This window comes from Triturus cristatus, chromosome 1_1 (assembly GCF_964204655.1).
Source record: "Triturus cristatus chromosome 1_1, aTriCri1.1, whole genome shotgun sequence".
NCBI classification, from domain to species: domain Eukaryota; kingdom Metazoa; phylum Chordata; class Amphibia; order Caudata; family Salamandridae; genus Triturus; species Triturus cristatus.
In genome coordinates, this window is record NC_140579.1 from 1,238,504,870 (window position 1) to 1,238,520,597 (window position 15,728).

Sequence of the window (15,728 nt, forward strand, 5' to 3'; positions counted from 1 at the left end):
ACATTTTGTACATTTTTTATTTCCCTCTAGTGGGTTCAGGTGAGTATTTTCACAAGGAATGCTGGTATTCGTAGTTTTGCCCTGGATTCCTTTCACCCCTTCAGTGGGGTTTGCTAAGTTGCAGACAATTAATGATGCATGTAAAACCCTCCAGTGGGTCTCAGAGTGCTGCTTACTCAGTCCATTTAAACAGCTCTGTCATGTCGAAAAAGTCAAAGAAAGGTTCCTTAGCTCCACGCCCCACATTCCTTTCTGGGGGTTGCTCTCCTCCACGTCCGGACTGCCGTGATGATTATGAAAACAAGGGTGTCCTGTGTACGAGGGAGCACTCACATGGCAGGCAATTCATCAGAATTAATTTCTTCAGGGGAACCGGCAAGTTTACACGCTGATTTATATCTTCTGCCTAACGCGTATCAGAGTCCCTGGCTCCTTTGTCAAAGGCTGCCTGAAACTTCCGCAAATAACTTCCAAGGGACTCACAACATTTTGTACATTTTTTATTTCCCTCTAGTGGGTTCAGGTGAGTATTTTCACAAGGAATGCTGGTATTTGTAGTTTTGCCCTGGATTCCTTTCACCCCTTCAGTGGGGTTTGCTAAGTTGCAGACATTTAATGATGCATTTAAAACCCTCCAGTGGGTCTCAGAGTGCTGCTTACTCAGTCCATTTAAACAGCTCTGTCATGTTGAAAAAGTCAAAGAAAGGTTCCTTAGCTCCTCGCCCCACATTCCTTTCTGGGGTGTGCTCTCCTCCATGGCCAAACTGCCGTGATGATTATGAAAACAAGGGTGTCCTGTGCACGAGGGAGCACTCACATGGCAGGCAATTCATCAGAATTAACTTCTTCAGGGGAACCGGCAAGTTTTCACGCTGATTCATATCTTCTGCCTAACGCGTTTCAGAGCCCCTGGCTCCTTTGTCAAAGGCTGCCTTCAACTTCCGCAAATAACTTCCAAGGGACTCACAACATTTTGTACATTTTTTATTTCCCTCTAGTGGGTTCAGGTGAGTATTTTCACAAGGAATGCTGGTATTCGCAGTTTTGCCCTGGATTCCTTTCACCCCTTCAGTGGGGTTTGCTAAGTTGCAGACAATTAATGATGCATTTAAAACCCTCCAGTGGGTCTCAGAGTGCTGCTTACTCAGTCCATTTAAACAGCTCTGTCATGTCGAAAAAGTCAAAGAAAGGTTCCTTAGCTCCACGCCCCACATTCCTTTCTGGGGGTTGCTCACCTCCACGGCCGGACTGCCGTGATGATTATGAAAACAAGGGTGTCCTGTGCACGAGGGAGCACTCACATGGCAGGCAATTCATCAGAATTAATTTCTTCAGGGGAACCGGCAAGTTTACAAGCTGATTTATATCTTCTGCCTAACGCGTTTCAGAGCCCCTGGCTCCTTTGTCAAAGTCTGATTGCAACTTCCGCAAATAACTTCCAAGGGACTCACAACATTTTGTACATTTTTTATTTCCCTCTAGTGGGTTCAGGTGAGTATTTTCACAAGGAATGCTGGTATTCGTAGTTTTGCCCTGGATTCCTTTCACCCCTTCAGTGGGGTTTGCTAAGTTGCAGACAATTAATGATGCATTTAAAACCCTCCAGTGGGTCTCAGAGTGCTGCTTACTCAGTCCATTTAAACAGCTCTGTCATGTCGAAAAAGTCAAAGAAAGGTTCCTCAGCTCTACACCCCACATTCCTTTCTGGGGGGTGCTCTCCTTCACGGCCGGACTGCCGTGATGATTATGAAAACAAGGGTGTCCTGTTCACCAGGGAGCACTCACATGGCAGGCAATTCATCCGAATTATTTTCTTCAGGGGAACAGGCAAGTTTACACGCTGATTTATATCTTCTGCCTAACGCGTTTCAGAGCCCCTGGCTCCTTTGTCAAAGGCTGCCTGCAACTTCCGCAAATAAATTCCGAGGGACTCACAACATTTTGTACATTTTTTATTTCCCTCTAGTGGGTTCAGGTGAGTATTTTTACAAGGAATGCTGGTATTCGTAGTTTTGCCCTGGATTCCTTTCACCCCTTCAGTGGGGTTTGCTAAGTTGCAGACAATTAATGATGTATGTAAAAGCCTCCAGTGGGTCTCAGAGTGCTGCTTACTCAGTCCATTTAAACAGCTCTGTCATGTCGAAAAAGTCAAAGAAAGGTTCCTTAGCTCCACGCCCCACTTTCCTTTCTGGGGGGTGCTCTCCTCCACGTCCGGACTGCCGTGATGATTATGAAAACAAGAGTGTCCTGTGTACGAGGGAGCACTCACATGGCAGGCAATTCATCAGAATTAATTTCTTCAGGGGAACCGGCAAGTTTATACGCTGATTTATATCTTCTGCCTAACGCGTTTCAGAGCCCCTGGCTCCTTTGTCAAAGGCTGCCTGCAACTTCCGCCAATAACTTCCAAGAGACTCACAACATTTTGTACATTTTTTATTTCCTTCTAGTGGGTTCAGGTCAGTATTTTCACAAGGAATGCTGGTATTCGTAGTTTTGCCCTGGATTCCTTTCACCCCTTCAGTGGGGTTTGCTAAGTTGCAGACAATTAATGATGCATTTATATCCCGCAAGTGGGTCTCAGAGTGCTGCTTACTCTGTCCATTTAAACAGCTCTGTCATGTCGAAAAAATCAAAGAAAGGTTCCTTAGCTCCACGCCCCACATTCCTTTCTAGGGGGTGCTCTCCTCCACGGCCGGACTGCCGTGATGATTATGAAAACAAGGGTGTCCTGTGCACAAGGCAGCACTCACATGGCAGGCAATTCATCAGAATTAATTTCTTCAGGGGAACCTGCAAGTTTACACGCTGATTTATATCTTCTGCCTAACGCATTTCAGAGCCCCTGGCTCATTTGTCAAAGACTGCCTGCAACTTCCGCAAATAACTTCCAAGGGACTCACAACATTTTGTACATTTTTTATTTCTCTCTAGTGGGTTCAGGTGAGTATTTTCACAAGGAATGCTGGTATTCGTAGTTTTGCGCTGGATTCCTTTCACCACTTCAGTGGGGTTTGCTAAGTTGCAGACATTTAATGATGCATTTAAAACCCTCCAGTGGGTCTCAGAGTGCTGCTTACTCAGTCCATTTAAACAGCTCTGTCATGTCGAAAAAGTCAAAGAAAGGTTCCTTAGCTCCACGCCCCACATTCCTTTCTGGGGGGTGCTCTCCTCCATGGCCAAACTGCTGTGATGATTATGAAAACAAGGGTGTCCTGTGCACGAGGGAGCACTCACATGGCAGGCAATTCATCAGAATTAATTTCTTCAGGGGAACCGGCAAGTTTACAAGCCGATTTATATCTTCTGCCTAACGCCTTTCAGAGCCCCTGGCTCCTTTGTCAAAGTCTGATTGCAACTTCCGCAAATAACTTCCAAGGGACTCACAACATTTTGTACATTTTTTATTTCCCTCTAGTGGGTTCAGGTGAGTATTTTCACAAGGAATGCTGGTATTCGTAGTTGTGCCCTGGATTCCTTTCACCCCTTCAGTGGGGTTTGCTAAGTTGCAGACAATTAATGATGCATTTAAAACACTCCAGTGGGTCTCAGAGTGCTGCTTACTCAGTCCATTTAAACAGCTCTGTCATGTCGAAAAAGTCAAAGAAAGGTTCCTTAGCTCTACACCCCACATTCCTTTCTGGGGGGTGCTCTCCTCCACGGCCGAACTGCCGTGATGATTATGAAAACAAGGGTGTCCTGTGCACAAGGCAGCACTCACATGGCAGGCAATTCATCCGAATTATTTTCTTCAGGGGAACAGGCAAGTTTACACGCTGATTTATATCTTCTGCCTAACGCGTTTCAGAGCCCCTGGCTCCTTTGTCAAAGGCTGCCTGCAACTTCCGCAAATAACTTCCAAGGGACTCACAACATTTTGTAAATTTTTTATTTCCCTCTAGTGGGTTCAGGTGAGTATTTTCACAAGGAATGCTGGTATTCGTAGTTTTGCCCTGGATTCCTTTCACCCCTTCAGTGGGGTTTGCTAAGTTGCAGACAATTAATGATGCATGTAAAACCCTCCAGTGGGTCTCAGAGTGCTGCTTACTCAGTCCATTTAAACAGCTCTGTCATGTCGAAAAAGTCAAAGAAAGGTTCCTTAGCTCCACGCCCCACATTCCTTTCTGGGGGGTGCTCTCCTCCACGTCCGGACTGCCGTGATGATTATGAAAACAAGGGTGTCCTGTGTACGAGGGAGCACTCACATGGCAGGCAATTCATCAGAATTAATTTCTTCAGGGGAACCGGCAAGTTTACACGCTGATTTATATCTTCTGCCTAACGCGTTTCAGAGCCCCTGGCTCCTTTGTCAAAGGCTGCCTGCAACTTCCGCAAATAACTTCCAAGGGACTCACAACATTTTGTACATTTTTTATTTCCCTCTAGTGGGTTCAGGTGAGTATTTTCACAAGGAATGCTGGTATTCGTAGTTTTGCCCTGGATTCCTTACACCCCTTCAGTGGGGTTTGCTAAGTTGCAGACAATTAATGATGCATTTAAAACCCTCCAGTGGGTCTCAGAGTGCTGCTTACTCAGTCCATTTTAACAGCTCTGTCATGTCGAAAAAGTCAAAGAAAGGTTCCTTAGCTCCACGCCCCACATTCCTTTCTGGGGGGTGCTCTCCTCCATGGCCGGACTTCCGTGATGATTATGAAAACAAGGGTGTCCTGTGCATGAGAGAGCACTCACATGGCAGGCAATTCATCAGAATTAATTTCTTCAGGGGAACCGGCAAGTTTACACGCTGATTTATATCTTCTGCCTAACACGTATCAGAGTCCCTGGCTCCTTTGTCAAAGGCTGCCTGAAACTTCCGCAAATAACTTCCAAGGGACTCACAACATTTTGTACATTTTTTATTTCCCTCTAGTGGGTTCAGGTGAGTATTTTCACAAGGAATGCTGGTATTCGTAGTTTTGCCCTGGATTCCTTTCACCCCTTCAGTGGGGTTTGCTAAGTTGCAGACAATTAATGATGCATTTAAAACCCTCCAGTGTGTCTCAGAGTGCTGCTTACTCAGTCCATTTTAACAGCTCGGTCATGTCGAAAAAGTCAAAGAAAGATTCCTTAGCTCCACGCCCCACATTCCTTCCTGGGGGGTGCTCTCCTCCACGGCCGGACTGCCGTGATGATTATGAAAACAAGGGTGTCCTGTGCACGAGGGAGCACTCACATGGCAGGCAATTCATCAGAATTAATTTCTTCAGGGGAACCGGCAAGTTTACACGCTGATTTATATCTTCTGCCTAACGCGTTATAGAGTCCCTGGCTCCTTTGTCAAAGGCTGCCTGAAACTTCCGCAAATAACTTCCAAGGGACTCACAACATTTTGTAAATTTTTTGTTTCCCTCTAGTGGGTTCAGGTGAGTATTTTCACAAGGAATGCTGGTATTCGTAGTTTTGCCCTGGATTCCTTTCACCCCTTCAGTGGGGTTTGGTAAGTTGCAGACAATTAATGATGCATTTAAAACCCTCCAGTGGGTCTCAGAGTGCTGCTTACTCCGTCCATTTAAACAGCTCTGTCATGTCGAAAAAGTCAAAGAAAGGTTCCTTAGCTCCACGCCCCACATTCCTTTCTGGGGGGTGCTCTCCTCCACGGCCGAACTGCCGTGATGATTATGAAAACAAGGGTGTCCTGTGCATGAGGGAGCACTCACATGGCAGGCAATTCATCAGAATGAATTTCTTCAGGCGAACCGGCAAGTTTACACGCTGATTTATATCTTCTGCCTAACGCGTTTCAGAGCCCCTGGCTCCTTTGTCAAAGGCTGCCTGCAACTTCCGCAAATAACTTCCAAGGCACTCACAACATTTTGTACATTTTTTATTTCCCTCTACTGGGTTCAGGTGAGTATTTTCACAAGGAATGCTGGTATTCGTAGTTTTGCCCTGGATTCCTTTCACCCCTTCAGTGGGCTTTGCTAAGTTGCAGACAATTAATGATGCATTTAAAACCCTCCAGTGGGTCTCAGAGTGCTGCTTACTCAGTCCATTTAAACAGCTTTGTCATGTCGAAAAAGTCAAAGAAAGGTTCCTTAGCTCCACGCCCCACATTCCTTTCTGGGGGGTGCTCTCCTCCACGTCCGGACTGCCGTGATGATTATGAAATCAAGGGTGTCCTGTGTACGAGGGAGCACTCACATGGCAGGCAATTCATCAGAATTAATTTCTTCAGGGGAACCGGCAAGTTTACACGCTGATTTATATCTTCTGCCTAATGCGTTTCAGAGCCCCTGGCTCCTTTGTCAAAGGCTGCCTGCAACTTCCGCAAATAACTTCCAAGGGACTCACCACATTTTGTACATTTTTTATTTCCCTCTAGTGGGTTCAGGTGAGTATTTTCACAAGGAATGCTGGTATTCGCAGTTTTGCCCTGGATTCCTTTCACCCCTTCAGTGGGGTTTGCTAAGTTGCAGACAATTAATGATGCATTTAAAACCCTCCAGTGGGTCTCAGAGTGCTGCTTACTCAGTCCATTTAAACAGCTCTGTCATGTCGAAAAAGTCAAAGAAAGGTTACTTAGCTCCACGCCCCACATTCCTTTCTGGGGGGGTGCTCTCCTCCACGGCCGGACTGCCGTGATGATTATGAAAACAAGGGTGTCCTGTGCACGAGGGAGCACTCACATGGCAGGCAATTCATCAGAATTAATTTCTTCAGGGGAACCGGCAAGTTTACACGCTGATTTATATCTTCTGCCTAACGTGTTTCAGAGCCCCTGGCTCCTTTGTCAAAGGCTGCCTGCAACTTCCGCAAATAACTTCCAAGAGACTCACAACATTTTGTACATTTTTTATTTCCCTCTAGTGGGTTCAAAAGAGTATTTTCACAAGAAATGCTGGTATTCGTAGTTTTGCCTGGATTCCTTTCACCCCTTCAGTGGGGTTTGCTAAGTTGCAGACAATTAATGATGCATTTAAAACCCTCCACTGGGTCTCAGAGTGCTGCCTACTCAGTCCATTTTAACAGTCTGTCATGTCGAAAAAGTCAAAGAAAGGTTCCTTAGCTCCACGCCCCACATTCCTTTCTGGGGGGTGCTCTCCTCCACGGCCGGACTGCCGTGATGATTATGAAAACAAGGGTGTCCTGTGCACGGGGGAGCACTCACATGGCAGGCAATTCATCCGAATTATTTTCTTCAGGGGGTCCGGCAAGTTTACACGCTGATTTATATCTTCTGCCTAACGCGTTTCAGAGCCCATGGCTCCTTTGTCAAAGGCTGCCTGCAACTTCCGAAAATAACTTCCAAGGGAGTCACAACATTTTGTACATTTTTTATTTCCCTCTAGTGGGTTCAGGTGAGTATTTTCCCAAGGAATGCTGGTATTCGCAGTTTTGCCCTGGATTCCTTTCACCCCTTCAGTGGGGTTTGCTAAGTTGGAGACAATTAATGATGCATTTAAAACCCTCCAGTGGGTCTCAGAGTGCTGCTTACTCAGTCCATTTAAACAGCTCTGTCATGTCGAAAAAGTCAAAGAAAGGTTCCTTAGCTCCACGCCCCACATTCCTTTCTGGGGGGTGCTCTCCTCCACGGCCGGACTGCCGTGATGATTATGAAAACAAGGGTGTCCTGTGCATGAGGGAGCACTCACATGGCAGGCAATTCATCAGAATTAATTTCTTCAGGGGAACCGGCAAGTTTACACGCTGATTTATATCTTCTGCCTAATGCGTTTCAGAGCCCCTGGCTCCTTTGTCAAAGGCTACCTGCAACTTCCGCAAATAACTTCCAAGAGACTCACAACATTTTGTACATTTTTTATTTCCCTCTAGTGGGTTCGGGTGAGTATTTTCACAAGGAATGCTGGTATTCGTAGTTTTGCCCTGGATTCCTTTTACCCCTTCAGTGGGGTTTGCTAAGTTGCAGACAATTAATGATGCATTTAAAAGCCTCCAGTGGGTCTCAGAGTGCTGCTTACTCAGTCCATTTAAACAGCTCTGTCATGTCGAAAAAGTCAAAGAAAGGTTCCTTAGCTCTACACCCCACATTCCTTTCTGGGGGGTGCTCTCCTTCACGGCCGGACTGCCGTGATGATTATGAAAACAAGGGTGTCCTGTTCACCAGGGAGCACTCACATGGCAGGCAATTCATCCAAATTATTTTCTTCAGGGGAACAGGCAAGTTTACACGCTGATTTATATCTTCTGCCTAACGCGTTTCAGAGCCCCTGGCTCCTTTGTCAAAGGCTGCCTGCAACTTCCGCAAATAACTTCCGAGGGACTCACAACATTTTGTACATTTTTTATTTCCCTCTAGTGGGTTCAGGTGAGTATTTTTACAAGGAATGCTGGTATTCGTAGTTTTGCCCTGGATTCCTTTCACCCCTTCAGTGGGGTTTGCTAAGTTGCAGACAATTAATGATGCATGTAAAACCCTCCAGTGGGTCTCAGAGTGCTGCTTACTCAGTCCATTTAAACAGCTTTGTCATGTCGAAAAAGTCAAAGAAAGGTTCCTTAGCTCCACGCCCCACATTCCTTTCTGGGGGGTGCTCTCCTCCACGTCCGGACTGCCGTGATGATTATGAAATCAAGGGTGTCCTGTGTACGAGGGAGCACTCACATGGCAGGCAATTCATCAGAATTAATTTCTTCAGGGGAACCGGCAAGTTTACACGCTGATTTATATCTTCTGCCTAATGCGTTTCAGAGCCCCTGGCTCCTTTGTCAAAGGCTGCCTGCAACTTCCGCAAATAACTTCCAAGGGACTCACCACATTTTGTACATTTTTTTATTTCCCTCTAGTGGGTTCAGGTGAGTATTTTCACAAGGAATGCTGGTATTCGCAGTTTTGCCCTGGATTCCTTTCACCCCTTCAGTGGGGTTTGCTAAGTTGCAGACAATTAATGATGCATTTAAAACCCTCCAGTGGGTCTCAGAGTGCTGCTTACTCAGTCCATTTAAACAGCTCTGTCATGTCGAAAAAGTCAAAGAAAGGTTCCTTAGCTCCACTCCCCACATTCCTTTCAGGGGGTTGCTCACCTCCACGGCAAGACTGCCGTGATGATTATGAAAACAAGGGTGTCCTGTGCACGAGGGAGCACTCACATGGCAGGCAATTCATCAGAAATAATTTCCTCAGGGGAACCGGCAAGTTTACAAGCTGATTTATATCTTCTGCCTAACGCGTTTCAGAGCCCCTGGCTCCTTTGTCAAAGTCTGATTGCAACTTCCGCAAATAACTTCCAAGGGACTCACAACATTTTGTACATTTTTTATTTCCCTCTAGTGGGTTCAGGTGAGTATTTTCACAAGGAATGCTGGTATTCGTAGTTTTGCCCTGGATTCCTTTCACCCCTTCAGTGGGGTTTGCTAAGTTGCAGACAATTAATGATGCATTTAAAACCCTCCAGTGGGTCTCAGAGTGCTGCTTACTCAGTCCATTTAAACAGCTCTGTCATGTCGAAAAAGTCAAAGAAAGGTTACTTAGCTCCACGCCCCACATTCCTTTCTGGGGGGGTGCTCTCCTCCACGGCCGGACTGCCGTGATGATTATGAAAACAAGGGTGTCCTGTGCACGAGGGAGCACTCACATGGCAGGCAATTCATCAGAATTAATTTCTTCAGGGGAACCGGCAAGTTTACACGCTGATTTATATCTTCTGCCTAACGTGTTTCAGAGCCCCTGGCTCCTTTGTCAAAGGCTGCCTGCAACTTCCGCAAATAACTTCCAAGAGACTCACAACATTTTGTACATTTTTTATTTCCCTCTAGTGGGTTCAAAAGAGTATTTTCACAAGGAATGCTGGTATTCGTAGTTTTGCCTGGATTCCTTTCACCCCTTCAGTGGGGTTTGCTAAGTTGCAGACAATTAATGATGCATTTAAAACCCTCCACTGGGTCTCAGAGTGCTGCTTACTCAGTCCATTTTAACAGCTCTGTCATGTCGAAAAAGTCAAAGAAAGGTTCCTTAGCTCCACGCCCCACATTCCTTTCTGGGGGGTGCTCTCCTCCACGGCCGGACTGCCGTGATGATTATGAAAACAAGGGTGTCCTGTGCACGGGGGAACACTCACATGGCAGGCAATTCATCAGAATTATTTTCTTCAGGGGGTCCGGCAAGTTTACACGCTGATTTATATCTCCTGCCTAACGCGTTTCAGAGCCCATGGCTCCTTTGTCAAAGGCTGCCTGCAACTTCCGCAAATAACTTCCAAGGGAGTCACAACATTTTGTACATTTTTTATTTCCCTCTAGTGGGTTCAGGTGAGTATTTTCCCAAGGAATGCTGGTATTCGCAGTTTTGCCCTGGATTCCTTTCACCCCTTCAGTGGGGTTTGCTAAGTTGGAGACAATTAATGATGCATTTAAAACCCTCCAGTGGGTCTCAGAGTGCTGCTTACTCAGTCCATTTAAACAGCTCTGTCATGTCGAAAAAGTCAAAGAAAGGTTCCTTAGCTCCACGCCCCACATTCCTTTCTGGGGGGTGCTCTCCTCCACGGCCGGACTGCCGTGATGATTATGAAAACAAGGGTGTCCTGTGCATGAGGGAGCACTCACATGGCAGGCAATTCATCAGAATTAATTTCTTCAGGGGAACCGGCAAGTTTACACGCTGATTTATATCTTCTGCCTAATGCGTTTCAGAGCCCCTGGCTCCTTTGTCAAAGGCTACCTGCAACTTCCGCAAATAACTTCCAAGAGACTCACAACATTTTGTACATTTTTTATTTCCCTCTAGTGGGTTCGGGTGAGTATTTTCACAAGGAATGCTGGTATTCGTAGTTTTGCCCTGGATTCCTTTTACCCCTTCAGTGGGGTTTGCTAAGTTGCAGACAATTAATGATGCATTTAAAAGCCTCCAGTGGGTCTCAGAGTGCTGCTTACTCAGTCCATTTAAACAGCTCTGTCATGTCGAAAAAGTCAAAGAAAGGTTCCTTAGCTCTACACCCCACATTCCTTTCTGGGGGGTGCTCTCCTTCACGGCCGGACTGCCGTGATGATTATGAAAACAAGGGTGTCCTGTTCACCAGGGAGCACTCACATGGCAGGCAATTCATCCAAATTATTTTCTTCAGGGGAACAGGCAAGTTTACACGCTGATTTATATCTTCTGCCTAACGCGTTTCAGAGCCCCTGGCTCCTTTGTCAAAGGCTGCCTGCAACTTCCGCAAATAACTTCCGAGGGACTCACAACATTTTGTACATTTTTTATTTCCCTCTAGTGGGTTCAGGTGAGTATTTTTACAAGGAATGCTAGTATTCGTAGTTTTGCCCTGGATTCCTTTCACCCCTTCAGTGGGGTTTGCTAAGTTGCAGACAATTAATGATGCATGTAAAACCCTCCAGTGGGTCTCAGAGTGCTGCTTACTCAGTCCATTTAAACAGCTCTGTCATGTCGAAAAAGTCAAAGAAAGGTTCCTTAGCTCCACGCCCCACATTCCTTTCTGGGGGGTGCTCTCCTCCACGTCCGGACTGCCGTGATGATTATGAAAACAAGGGTGTCCTGTGTACGAGGGAGCACTCACATGGCAGGCAATTCATCAGAATTAATTTCTTCAGGGGAACCGGCAAGTTTACACGCTGATTTATGTCTTCTGCCTAACGCGTTTCAGAGCCCCTGGCTCCTTTGTCAAAGGCTGCCTGCAACTTCCGCCAATAACTTCCAAGAGACTCACAACATTTTGTACATTTTTTATTTCCCTCTAGTGGGTTCAGGTCAGTATTTTCACAAGGAATGCTGGTATTCGTAGTTTTGCCCTGGATTCCTTTCACCCCTTCAGTGGGGTTTGCTAAGTTGCAGACAATTAATGATGCATTTATATCCCTCAAGTGGGTCTCAGAGTGCTGCTTACTCTGTCCATTTAAACAGCTCTGTCATGTCGAAAAAATCAAAGAAAGGTTCCTTAGCTCCACGCCCCACATTCCTTTCTAGGGGGTGCTCTCCTCCACGGCCGGACTGCCGTGATGATTATGAAAACAAGGGTGTCCTGTGCACAAGGCAGCACTCACATGGCAGGCAATTCATCAGAATTAATTTCTTCAGGGGAACCGGCAAGTTTTCACGCTGATTCATATCTTTTGCCTAACGCGTTTCAGAGCCCCTGGCTCCTTTGTCAAAGGCTGCCTGCAACTTCCGCAAATAACTTCCAAGGGACTCACAACATTTTGTACATTTTTTATTTCCCTCTAGTGGGTTCAGGTGAGTATTTTCACAAGGAATGCTGGTATTCGCAGTTTTGCCCTGGATTCCTTTCACCCCTTCAGTGGGGTTTGCTAAGTTGCAGACAATTAATGATGCATTTAAAACCCTCCAGTGGGTCTCAGAGTGCTGCTTACTCAGTCCATTTAAACAGCTCTGTCATGTCGAAAAAGTCAAAGAAAGGTTCCTTAGCTCCACGCCCCACATTCCTTTCTGGGGGGTGCTCACCTCCACGGCCGGACTGCCATGATGATTATGAAAACAAGGGTGTCCTGTGCACGAGGGAGCACTCACATGGCAGGCAATTCATCAGAATTAATTTCTTCAGGGGAACCGGCAAGTTTACAAGCTGATTTATATCTTCTGCCTAACGCCTTTCAGAGCCCCTGGCAACTTTGTCAAAGTCTGATTGCAACTTCCGCAAATAACTTCCAAGGGACTCACAACATTTTGTAAATTTTTTATTTCCCTCTAGTGGGTTCAGGTGAGTATTTTCAAAAGGAATGCTGGTATTCGTAGTTGTGCCCTGGATTCCTTTCACCCCTTCAGTGGGGTTTGCTAAGTTGCAGACAATTAATGATGCATTTAAAACCCTCCAGTGGGTCTCAGAGTGCTGCTTACTCAGTCCATTTAAACAGCTCTCTCATGTCGAAAAAGTCAAAGAAAGGTTCCTTAGCTCTACACCCCACATTCCTTTCTGGGGGGTGCTCTCCTTCACGGCCGGACTGCCGTGATGATTATGAAAACAAGGGTGTCCTGTGCACCAGGGAGCACTCACATGGCAGGCAATTCATCCGAATTATTTTCTTCAGGGGAACAGGCAAGTTTACACGCTGATTTATATCTTCTGCCTAACGTGTATCTGAGTCCCTGGCTCCTTTGTCAAAGGCTGCCTGAAACTTCCGCAAATAACTTCCAAGGGACTCACAACATTTTGTACATTTTTTATTTCCCTCTAGTGGGTTAAGGTGAGTATTTTCACAAGGAATGCTGGTATTCGTAGTTTTGCCCTGGATTCCTTTCACCCCTTCAGTGGGGTTTGCTAAGTTGCAGACTATTAATGATGCATTTAAAACCCTCCAGTGTGTCTCAGAGTGCTGCTTACTCAGTCCATTTTAACAGCTCTGTCATGTCGAAAAAGTCAAAGAAAGGTTCCTTAGCTCCACGCCCCACATTCCTTCCTGGGGGGCGCTCTCCTCCACGGCCGGACTGCCGTGATGATTATGAAAACAAGGGTGTCCTGTGCATGAGGGAGCACTCACATGGCAGGCAATTCATCAGAATTAATTTCTTCAGGGGAACCGGCAAGTTTACACGCTGATTTATATCTTCTGCCCAACGCGTTTCAGAGTCCCTGGCTCCTTTGTCAAAGGCTGCCTGAAACTTCCGCAAATAACTTCCAAGGGACTCACAACATTTTGTAAATTTTTTGTTTCCCTCTAGTGGGTTCAGGTGAGTATTTTCACAAGGAATGCTGGTATTCGTAGTTTTGCCCTGGATTCCTTTCACCCCTTCAGTGGGGTTTGGTAAGTTGCAGACAATTAATGATGCATTTAAAACCCTCCAGTGAGTCTCAGAGTGCTGCTTACTCCGTCCATTTAAACAGCTCTGTCATGTCGAAAAAGTCAAAGAAAGGTTCCTTAGCTCCACGCCCCACATTCCTTTCTGGGGGGTGCTCTCCTCCACGGCCGAACTGCCGTGATGATTATGAAAACAAGGGTGTCCTGTGCATGAGGGAGCACTCACATGGCAGGCAATTCATCAGAATTAATATCTTCAGGGGAACCGGCAAGTTTACACGCTGATTTATATCTTCTGCCGAACGCGTTTCAGAGCCCCTGGCTCCTTTGTCAAAGGCTGCCTGCAACTTCCGCAAATAACTTCCAAGGCACTCACAACATTTTGTACATTTTTTATTTCCCTCTAGTGGGTTCAGGTGAGTATTTTCACAAGGAATGCTGGTATTCGCAGTTTTGCCCTGGATTCCTTTCACCCCTTCAGTGGGCTTTGCTAAGTTGCAGACAATTAATGATGCATGTAAAACCCTCCAGTGGGTCTCAGAGTGCTGCTTACTCAGTCCATTTAAACAGCTTTGTCATGTCGAAAAAGTCAAAGAAAGGTTCCTTAGCTCCACGCCCCACATGCCTTTCTGGGGGGTGCTCTCCTCCACGTCCGGACTGCCGTGATGATTATGAAATCAAGGGTGTCCTGTGTACGAGGGAGCACTCACATGGCAGGCAATTCATCAGAATTAATTTCTTCAGGGGAACCGGCAAGTTTACACGCTGATTTATATCTTCTGCCTAATGCGTTTCAGAGCCCCTGGCTCCTTTGTCAAAGGCTGCCTGCAACTTCCGCAAATAACTTCCAAGGGACTCACCACATTTTGTACATTTTTTATTTCCCTCTAGTGGGTTCAGGTGAGTATTTTCACAAGGAATGCTGGTATTAGCAGTTTTGCCCTGGATTCCTTTCACCCCTTCAGTGGGGTTTGCTAAGTTGCAGACAATTAATGATGCATTTAAAACCCTCCAGTGGGTCTCAGAGTGCTGCTTACTCAGTCCATTTAAACAGCTCTGTCATGTCGAAAAAGTCAAAGAAAGGTTCCTTAGCTCCACTCCCCACATTCCTTTCAGGGGGTTGCTCACCTCCACGGCCAGACTGCCGTGATGATTATGAAAACAAGGGTGTCCTGTGCACGAGGGAGCACTCACATGGCAGGCAATTCATCAGAAATAATTTCTTCAGGGGAACCGGCAAGTTTACAAGCTGATTTATATCTTCTGCCTAACGCGTTTCAGAGCCCCTGGCTCCTTTGTCAAAGTCTGATTGCAACTTCCGCAAATAACTTCCAAGGGACTCACAACATTTTGTACATTTTTTATTTCCCTCTAGTGGGTTCAGGTGAGTATTTTCACAAGGAATGCTGGTATTCGTAGTTTTGCCCTGGATTCCTTTCACCCCTTCAGTGGGGTTTGCTAAGTTGCAGACAATTAATGATGCATTTAAAACCCTCCAGTGGGTCTCAGAGTGCTGCTTACTCAGTCCATTTAAACAGCTCTGTCATGTCGAAAAAGTCAAAGAAAGGTTCCTTAGCTCCACGCCCCACTTTCCTTTCTGGGGGGTGCTCTCCTCCACGTCCGGACTGCCGTGATGATTATGAAAACAAGAGTGTCCTGTGTACGAGGGAGCACTCACATGGCAGGCAATTCATCAGAATTAATTTCTTCAGGGGAACCGGCAAGTTTATACGCTGATTTATATCTTCTGCCTAACGCGTTTCAGAGCCCCTGGCTCCTTTGTCAAAGGCTGCCTGCAACTTCCGCCAATAACTTCCAAGAGACTCACAACATTTTGTACATTTTTTATTTCCTTCTAGTGGGTTCAGGTCAGTATTTTCACAAGGAATGCTGGTATTCGTAGTTTTGCCCTGGATTCCTTTCACCCCTTCAGTGGGGTTTGCTAAGTTGCAGACAATTAATGATGCATTTATATCCCGCAAGTGGGTCTCAGAGTGCTGCTTACTCTGTCCATTTAAACAGCTCTGTCATGTCGAAAAAATCAAAGAAAGGTTCCTTAGCTCCACGCC